This window comes from Hibiscus syriacus, unplaced genomic scaffold, assembly GCF_006381635.1.
Source record: "Hibiscus syriacus cultivar Baekdansim isolate YM2019G1 unplaced genomic scaffold, ASM638163v2 tig00111128_pilon, whole genome shotgun sequence".
NCBI lineage: Eukaryota > Viridiplantae > Streptophyta > Magnoliopsida > Malvales > Malvaceae > Hibiscus > Hibiscus syriacus.
In genome coordinates, this window is record NW_024062989.1 from 439,951 (window position 1) to 448,921 (window position 8,971).

The following is an 8,971-nucleotide window of genomic DNA, read 5'->3' on the forward strand; positions in this document are numbered from 1 at the left end:
AAAAATGGTCATTTGACAAGAAAGATATTTTCCCCTTATATGAATGAATCACGTGGGGGGGGGAGTTATCTTCTTCTTTCTCTTCTTCATTTTCTTCTCCCCGTGGAAGCTAGGCAAAGGTGAGTTTTCTATTTTGTTGATTATTTGTTGAATTAAAGGTTGGGTTTTGATCATTAGATGATAACTAAGCTTAAGGAAAGCTTAAGTTATCTTAAAATCAAAAGATAAAGGTGTTATGAAAGATTAAAGAAAATGGGGTTTGAAGTGAAATTTTGAATAGGAAGGTTTAAATGAATTTGGAGGATGAATTTGACTTGTCATCTATGAGAATAAGAAGTTAAAAGTGTTAGAATTAAGTTTGGATAACATGAAAAATTTGGTTTGATTATTGATTTCTATATGGAGAATAGAATTTTGAGGTTTAAGATGAAATAAATGAATATAAATTAGTTTAAGTATGTATATTTGAGTTAAGAATATGAAAGGGAATGAAACTTGAAGAATTACAGTTGAAAGAGTGAATTTTCGTGCTTAAGATACCTCTTGAACGAAAATTCCAGATTACGCAGAGGGAACAGATACCCCCTGGGGGTATCAATTCCCCCCTAAAGGAAAAAATATGGAATTTTGGGCTTAAGTTATTAACATCAAGTTTAAGGTTTAGGATTCTGATAATTGTTTTGAAATGTTATATTTATGTAGATATTGAGCCTAAACAAGTTTCAGAATAATAAAAGGATTAAGATCGAATCAAAGCAAGGCTAAGGTGAGTACAATTTAAATTGTACTTATTTTATTGAATAAACATTGGCTTACGATGAGCCAGTGACAGAGTTACTATGGTAAGAATTAACATTTAAAATGTTATGTGATCCTTATGTGTGCATTAGTATATGGAAATGGGTGTATGTTATTATATGTTACATGATCTACATACTTACCTGAATATGCAATATGTGATACATGATGTATATATGAACATATGTGAACAAAATATGACATGCATGTTTACATGAACACATGAGAAATAATATAAGTTATATGATACGATTTATATGATTACATGCACATGTGATATATGTTATATGATATGGATCTATGTGACTACGTGAGAAAGAATATATGTCTATGAGAAGATATAAGAACAAGGTATAAGCTATGTGACATGTGAATATGAATCATATGATAATGTTCTACGTGTAAGTGAACTATGTGCCGATATGAATATGTAATAAATATGAAAGATAATGCCCATGTTATGTGTCATGAGATCTAGAGGTATAGTTGGTATGCCAAGACTAGAGGGTCTACGCGGTCCTTCGGGATAATTCTACGTGGTCCTTCGGGATGTATATGTATTCTTTGGAGCATGTATGAGGTCTTTTGAGACACATACTTGATCATTGGTATATATATATATGATTCTTAAGGAATTTATATGTGGTCCTTATGGACAATCTTATATGGCACTACGGTGCATTTCTACGCGGCACTTCAGTGCAAATTCTACGTGGCACTACGGTGCATATTTTTACGAGCTGTGGTGACAACATAGTGCACAACCTCACAGTACTCACATACCTTAAGTTCTCAATAATGTACATGGGCCTATAAAAGATATCAAAAGTATTTGCATTATTATATGATATCGTGCTATTATTGTTTACACTGAATTCTTTGTGTACATGAGCTAATAAAGAGATAATGATCTCTACAATATATGTTATGTATATGTTTTTGGTGATATGAAATGTTTCACAGGAATTATATGATGTTATATAGTACATAGAAAAGATAAGTATAAGATCATGATAATGAGGTTGTTGTGGTTAATGAAGGTATAGATGCATGTATGCATTTTGTTATATGAAATATTTATAGTTTTATTATATGTTTTATATGCCTCACTAAGTCAACGACTTAGCGTGTGATTGTTTCACGCGTAGGTTCCAAGAAGAGGAAGAATGATAAAAGTTAAGCAAGACATGTCAGTTTCTCCTTTCCAAATATCAGATCAGAAAAGAAATTAATAGTATGTATTTTGTAATAATTATAGTGGTTGACATGTAAATAAAGTTTTGAATATGATATGTTCTAAATGGTTAGTAAAATCATATGACTGAGTTTTGTAATGTTTCAAATGTATATATGTAAATGTTAATTTTATACATATGAAAACTTAGATTTTTTTTATGAATTTATACGTATTTTACGAAAGTATTGTAGCAGTACTGTAGTAGTACTGTAGCAGGGAATCGGTATCCTGTAGCCGGGGAATCGGTTACCCTAAAGCAATCTGGAAAAATTTTAACATTCGAAAATGTTCATGGTACTGTTCACTATTGTTCATGGTATTGTTCATGGTATTGTTCATTACTGTTCATACGGTACTATTCACAGTTCATACCATATTTTACTGTTCATAAAACATATATTTTCTTAAATTGGTTATAACAAACATGATTCAACAATATATTATCGTATTTTCTTAAAAAGAGTTCAAATGTTTTGATATTTTGTAAGTATATCGTTTTTAAAAGTCAATGTGACATCTCGGACTCGTATTCGGGTCGTATACGGGTTGGGGTTATAATTCTTGTCCTTTTAGGGTTTAAGGGTAATTTAGTCAAGTACATCCTTTTATTGTTATTTTTCACTATTAGAGTCAATCTTAGTCTTTTTGCAGTACGAGGGCATTTTCGTAATTTTACTTTATAGGGCTATTTTTGTAATTTCTTATCCAAGTATTCTCGACAAAAACTTTAAAGAAAATAATCAGAATTTACAAATTATGAGGTCGATTGCTGATCCTGAAATTCTTTCTTATTGGTATTTCATTTTCTTAAGCAAGTCATCCGAGTCTTATTCAGTATACCAACTTTATACCATACTCAGTTTGAGTCTTAACCAATTTAATATCCTTTTTTCATATTCAATACGAATTTAAAAATATTCATCGATATTTATTTGAGTAAATATTATAAATCATGCATCAGCTAATTACCAACATGTACCGTAAAGTATATATAGGGTAATAAAGTATTACCTCGATTTTCGTTCACATCAATAAACTAATTAAACTCCGCTCGAATTCCTTCACACTTGATTTCGACGTCCCATAATATCTCCGTGACATGGAAAATAATAAACATCAGAAACGAAACTTAAACGGGAAAACTATTCGAATCGGAAGATAAAACACTGAAAAACAACTTACCGACTTTGAATTTGGTGAAACAAACTTTGGATTCGGACTCAGGACGTCCAAAAACATAAAATAGGCATTTTTCAAAAAAGTTAACTTTTTTGTCAAAGTTAATGCAATCAAAGTCAAAGTCAAGGGTCTGGTTAACGGGTCAACGATTGGGTCAACGGCCAGATTAACGGGTCAACGATTAGGTCAATGGCCAGATTAACGGGTTGATGGTCTGAGTTGACTCGATATCCAAAAGGTTCGGTTGACTCGACTGAAATCAAAGTCCATGCGTACTGGTGGCACTTGGCGGCATGTGCAATAGATGACGGGGACGACGATCGATTAACTGAAAAACCACCAAACACCCAAAACCAACTCACATAATCCCAATAATCCAACCAAACGTCGCTGAAAATTAAAATAAAACAATTAAAGCTTACCCAATGGCGATCGGCGATTGGACGACGGTGATGCAACAAACCCGGTCGGGTTTTGACCGAACTAGGACGAGAAATCCAACAGTGATGATGGTGAGTGGAGCTAGCATCGAGATCGACGTAAAAATACGAAAAATAATGGTGATGGTTGAGTTTTCGTCGAAGCTTTATCGATTGATTCACGACGAACGACAGGCTTACTCAGCGGGCTTATCGAGTTTTGACCAACTGGGATAACGAGTTGTTTGGTGGCAGTGACGCGCCTATGATCGCCTGCGACGGTTGGAATCGCGAAAAATATAAACGTGGGTTTTTAGGTTTCGACGAACCTTCAAGAGGCTCTACACGACAATCGACGACGGTTTCCGACGAATTACCAAATAGGTTTTGATCGAAGAACGATGGAGATTGACATGGTGGTGGAGGTGCACGTCACCGCTGGCCAAAGATTGGTGAACGATGTTGAGGCAGTGAGTTGGGTTATGGGGTTTTGGTTCAAACGAGAGAGTAGAAATTTGGGGATTAGGTTTTGGGATTTAAAATCCCCAACCAAAAACTTTAAAGAAATAGTTTACCATATTTTGATTGAAATAATGTCTTAGCTTAATGGCTAGGGCATGGTTCACCATACTCAACTCTTTCATTTTTTATAATTTTTTTTCAAAACCATAGATTGATGGGATAATTCCAACTTAGACCCCTGAGCTTCCTAAAACTTTCGAAAACTAGTCTCAAGATCCCAAGTTTATGATTTCGTCCAACTTACTATAATCCAATAATTAAATCTCAATATTTTTGGGTGTAACAAATAATCATTTAATTAATTATTTCAAAGTTTGTATAAGGATATAAATATATGTAATTGAGGTATATTTGCATCTATAATGTGAAGAATATTTTAAAAAATACTGATACACTAGAAGACACTTATACCAGAACAAACACAGTATTGTATTTTTCACCTGAACTGTGCTGACTACCATGATAAGAAAATAAGAAAGAATAAATAAAGTTAGGGATTGAAATTTGCAGAACCTAAACAAATGGAAATCAAAAGATGATTTGCAGTTCAAGACTTGTCGCCATGACCATTTGCTTGCATACAAACAGGAATACACTGATACATTGTTTTTATTATAAAAGCAAAGCAAAATGGAGAGGAAAACAATAAAGATTTTCAAAATTCTTCATTCAAAGGATGAGCCAATAACAAGTGAACAACAGTGACCTCTAAGGGAAATTTTCAAAATTGAAATTACTAGTGACCGTTGATTATATCTAGTCCTAGAAGCAGAACGCCACAACCAGACAACCTTCTAATCAAATACTAACTTTTATTCTGAAAAGGAATGATCTTTTAACTCGGTGCCACTTTGTTTTTGATTCAATTTTAGAAACAGTCAATCCTGAAATCTTGTTGATCTCATAAAATAATCCAGCTGAGAACAAGAAACTGCATTGAACCATGGAATATAAAATCAGTCATTAGTAATTCAGTTTGCATATTGGTAAAAGAAAATCCAGCTGAGAACAAGAACTTGCATTGGACATGAAATATAAAGGCAGTTATTCCCACAGGAGGGAATTAGGAAGCATACTTTCCTCATTTTAACATTTGTCAATAGGTTCAAATCCATCACCTGGCTCCACCATGACTATAAGATAAACAAGCTCCAACTGTAACTCCCGGTTTCTCTCTCACATTGGGTTTGTTCTCAAGTGGTCTTGCTTTAACATATTATTCCATCCACATAATTCAAACTTACCAAATGAACCTTGTTAATGGATTAAAATGTTTCTCATAAAGCATGAAGTAAAATGCAGATAATGAGTCACTTCTTGACATTACCATGTGATACACACGCGGTGAACAGTGCTAGCAGCAATGAGTGCAACAACTTATGCTAATATGACTGCCAAAAAAGAGAGAAATTCAAGTTGTTTGTGGAATTCAGCACTAAAAAAGCGATTGCATTGTAAAATTTGTTAGAACAAGGAGCTAATACTAAGATAAATACTTAAATTCCATTTTCAATAAAAAATTCTTCCCATAAAGAAAAAAGACAATATTGGGATTTGATGAACTTCAGTGACTATTACCAAAACAAGGAAATGATGATTTTCAAATATCAAACCTCTGAGTTCCTTACTACTGTTTAATTTCAGTAGTGAACCTCATGAGCCAATAATGCACTGTGCATGCTATATTTTCACCATGGAAAGTTATATGACAGTATAAAATGTTAAAAGGCTTCTTCTCTCTTACGTTTATCAATAACATATAACAACTAATTAAAAGAAAAGACAAGCAGACAATTAATGAAAAGAAGGGTTTCTTATTGCTTACCGGCACCCCAACCAGTCCTAATCCCATTTGCCTCCTGGAAATTCCTAATGAACTGAAAAGCAGGGTTTCAAATAGCGCCTCACTACTGCGATAGTGCCCGCGATTTTGCGGTAGCGCTGCCTTCCGCTACACCCGCGACGGCCACAATAGCACCCACGACAGTCGTAATAGTGCCCACGACAGTCGCAATAGCACCCGCGACGACTGCAGTCGCAATAAATACGAAATAACCGAAAATGCGACCGCAACTGCGACCGCGATTTAAAACCTGCTAAAAAGAGAGAAGGCAAGAAAAATTCAGATTATAATGCCAAATCAAGCAAAGTAAAAAAAAATGCCATTAAGTTCTCAGAGCTCAGATTGTAATATGTTGGCGTTTACAACATTGACAAATACAACATATGATCAGATTAAAAACATAATTGAGAACATTCCCACGCAAATATGGGTGATAAATAAATAAAATAAAGGATCAGATTCAGGGCGTCTGGAGACTCAATGTTAGTAAAACAAGAAACAAGAGGGAGCTGATGAATCCACCAAATACTGTGAAAAGTTCCGACGAAGCTAACTTCCCTCGATACATCTCTTGGAGTGAGAGAATCACAGTAAATAAAAGAAATGAATATAGCATCGAACTCCCTGATCCTGCCATAGCCTTTACATTGCATTACAAAAAAGAAAAAGAAACCCTTCAGAAATACTCTTAGAAAATAACTAAACAATCTAGAAGCATGAGATATTGAAACGCGGAAATTAGATAAACCCTAGTGGAAAGATGGTATAATCTAACGTCAAATTTCAGATCTCATCAAACAAAATTGGAAACCAGCTTGGCAATCCAATAAAACAAGATCGAGATTTCAAAAAGGAAATCAAAGAAATGCTAATAATATAAATTTCAAAAAAATCGAGGCAGTGCCTTTAAAACCCTATCAACGCTTTGATCTTCTCTTCACCGATGCGTAAAGATCTGAGAGAAAAGGGCGCTATCAGTGAAAATAAAGAGGAAAATGGAGTGAAAGCCAACTCTTGGAAGGAATGTGGTCAGAGAAAACTAAGGGTTAAACTGTTAAAACATTTTTTAAGCATAAACCCTTGTCGCTGAGGAGGGGTATTTCGAGTTTACATTTCGTTCGAATGTCGTTTTGAATCACACTGAAAAGGAGGCGGCTGGGGTGAGATGCCATGCGCCTTTGTAAGTTTTAAGGATGAGTTTGGCGAATAGCCGACGGAGAAAAAAATGATAGAATATTGTAGGGCCAAGCTCCCGCATTATATGGAACCTAAAACAGAGGTATTCCAGGAGTAGCTTTGTCGGACGTCATCAACCAGGAAAATTAAGAAGCCTGTGCTTTGCCAAGGCAAGACTTTAAGCTAGGATTGTTTGAAGAACATAAGCAAAAAAGAAATACAAGAGAAGAATTGCTTTAGAGCATGCATAATTTAATGATTTACGCCATCAACTTCTCTTCCTTTTTCCATTTTCCATTTCATTGTCATTCGTAAAGATAACTTAACTTGACAAAGGGATGTTCTAACAATGCCTAATATTTTTATACATTCTTTGGGAGAATTTATACAAGGCTCAAGACCAGTTTAACCAGAGAAACATTGGACTTCTGAAATACAAGCAGTAGCTTGAAGATCTGATAAAGCATACCTCATCAAAATACAAGGCATGGACAGGTAACTCGAATGATAAGTATCGAAAACGTATAGCTACTGCTCTGTCAAAACTCTCAATGGCATTATCAGGCTCTCCAAAGTTTAATTTTGCTCTACCAAGAGTGACCCATGCCTGAAAAACAAATACAACCTCATACGTAACAAAAGGGTGCTTTGGCTTACAATGAACGCTACAATAACAGAAAGGTATTTCGACTAAACATTTGCTTTTAAGAAGCATTTAACAGAGAAAACATTCAATTGAAATATCTCAGCATTAGCTAGCAACCACCAAAATAGAGCAGGCATTGGAAATCTAGGGAAAACAGCTGTCATGTGGAAAGTGAATCACTTCTATGGATTGATATACAAATTATTTTCCTCATCATTAGCTAAATTTGTGCTTTCTGGTCATCATCAGTTGATGATAGACTACAAAGTACCAGGTGTAAAACAACATGAATGAGCTCAAATTTTGCACGTATCCAAATCGTTTGAGAAATATGAGTGTTGTGTTTATGGAACATAATTATAATGGGGGTATGATGTTTCTCAAGGCATGTTACAAAGCTTCTCATTTGACATTGCATTCAGGTTACAAGCTTGACATACCTCGGCCCATGATGGTTCCAATTCAGTTGCCCCTGCCAAGTGGAATCCACAGATAAGCCGACAAAAGTTTTGAACTAGTATATTGGCAACACAAACAAGACATATCACATTATATATCGAAACGCAGAAGCATGTTCAATAACTTATAATCTTATTGAAGGAGCTTTAAATCAAAGAAGCATTTGGACAATGTTACTGAGAAACAACCAAGTGAAAAGTAACCGAGACAAACAAGACGCTGCCTTCAATGCACTCCATGCATCCCCAAGTTCAAGTAGAACTTGTGCCTTCTGTTCAAACAAAACTGCATTTTCAGGCATCAAATAAAGAGCCGCCTCCCACTTCCCAAGTGCTTCACGATATTTCCCATCCTTCAAAAGAGACTAGCTATTAGAACAAATACATCATACCAAGTATGGCAAAATGAAAACAAAACTACCAATCAAAGCCTAGTAAATAAATCAATTAAGAAAATCTAAGTTCAACTCAACGAGTTTTTCTCCCCAATTAAGAAATTAACTTTTTATTAAGGTATATTTTGGTAAAACAATCTAATTTCAATAATTAATATTATTATTATTTCAGTAAAAAATATTCCAATCATAATTATAGTGCATCAGAAACTGAAATATTATCAGAGTAGATGAAGGTAGAGTGTGGTTTCTGCTGCACACCTAAACATGCATGTTGAGCTGACCTAACCTAAATTAA

The 8,971-nt window shown here is 34.6% G+C and overlaps 1 long non-coding RNA gene across 1 annotated transcript; it reads right to left on the reverse strand.

The window, feature by feature from the left end:
• Positions 1-7,712: 7,712 nt before the first annotated feature.
• LOC120154348 lies at positions 7,713-8,745 on the reverse strand. The gene is made up of 3 exons (XR_005518878.1): positions 8,493-8,745; positions 8,261-8,292; positions 7,713-7,781 (listed from the first exon to the last, which is right to left on the reverse strand). It is a non-coding gene; the product is annotated as an uncharacterized LOC120154348 (long non-coding RNA).
• Between the last annotated feature and the right edge of the window lie 226 nt (positions 8,746-8,971).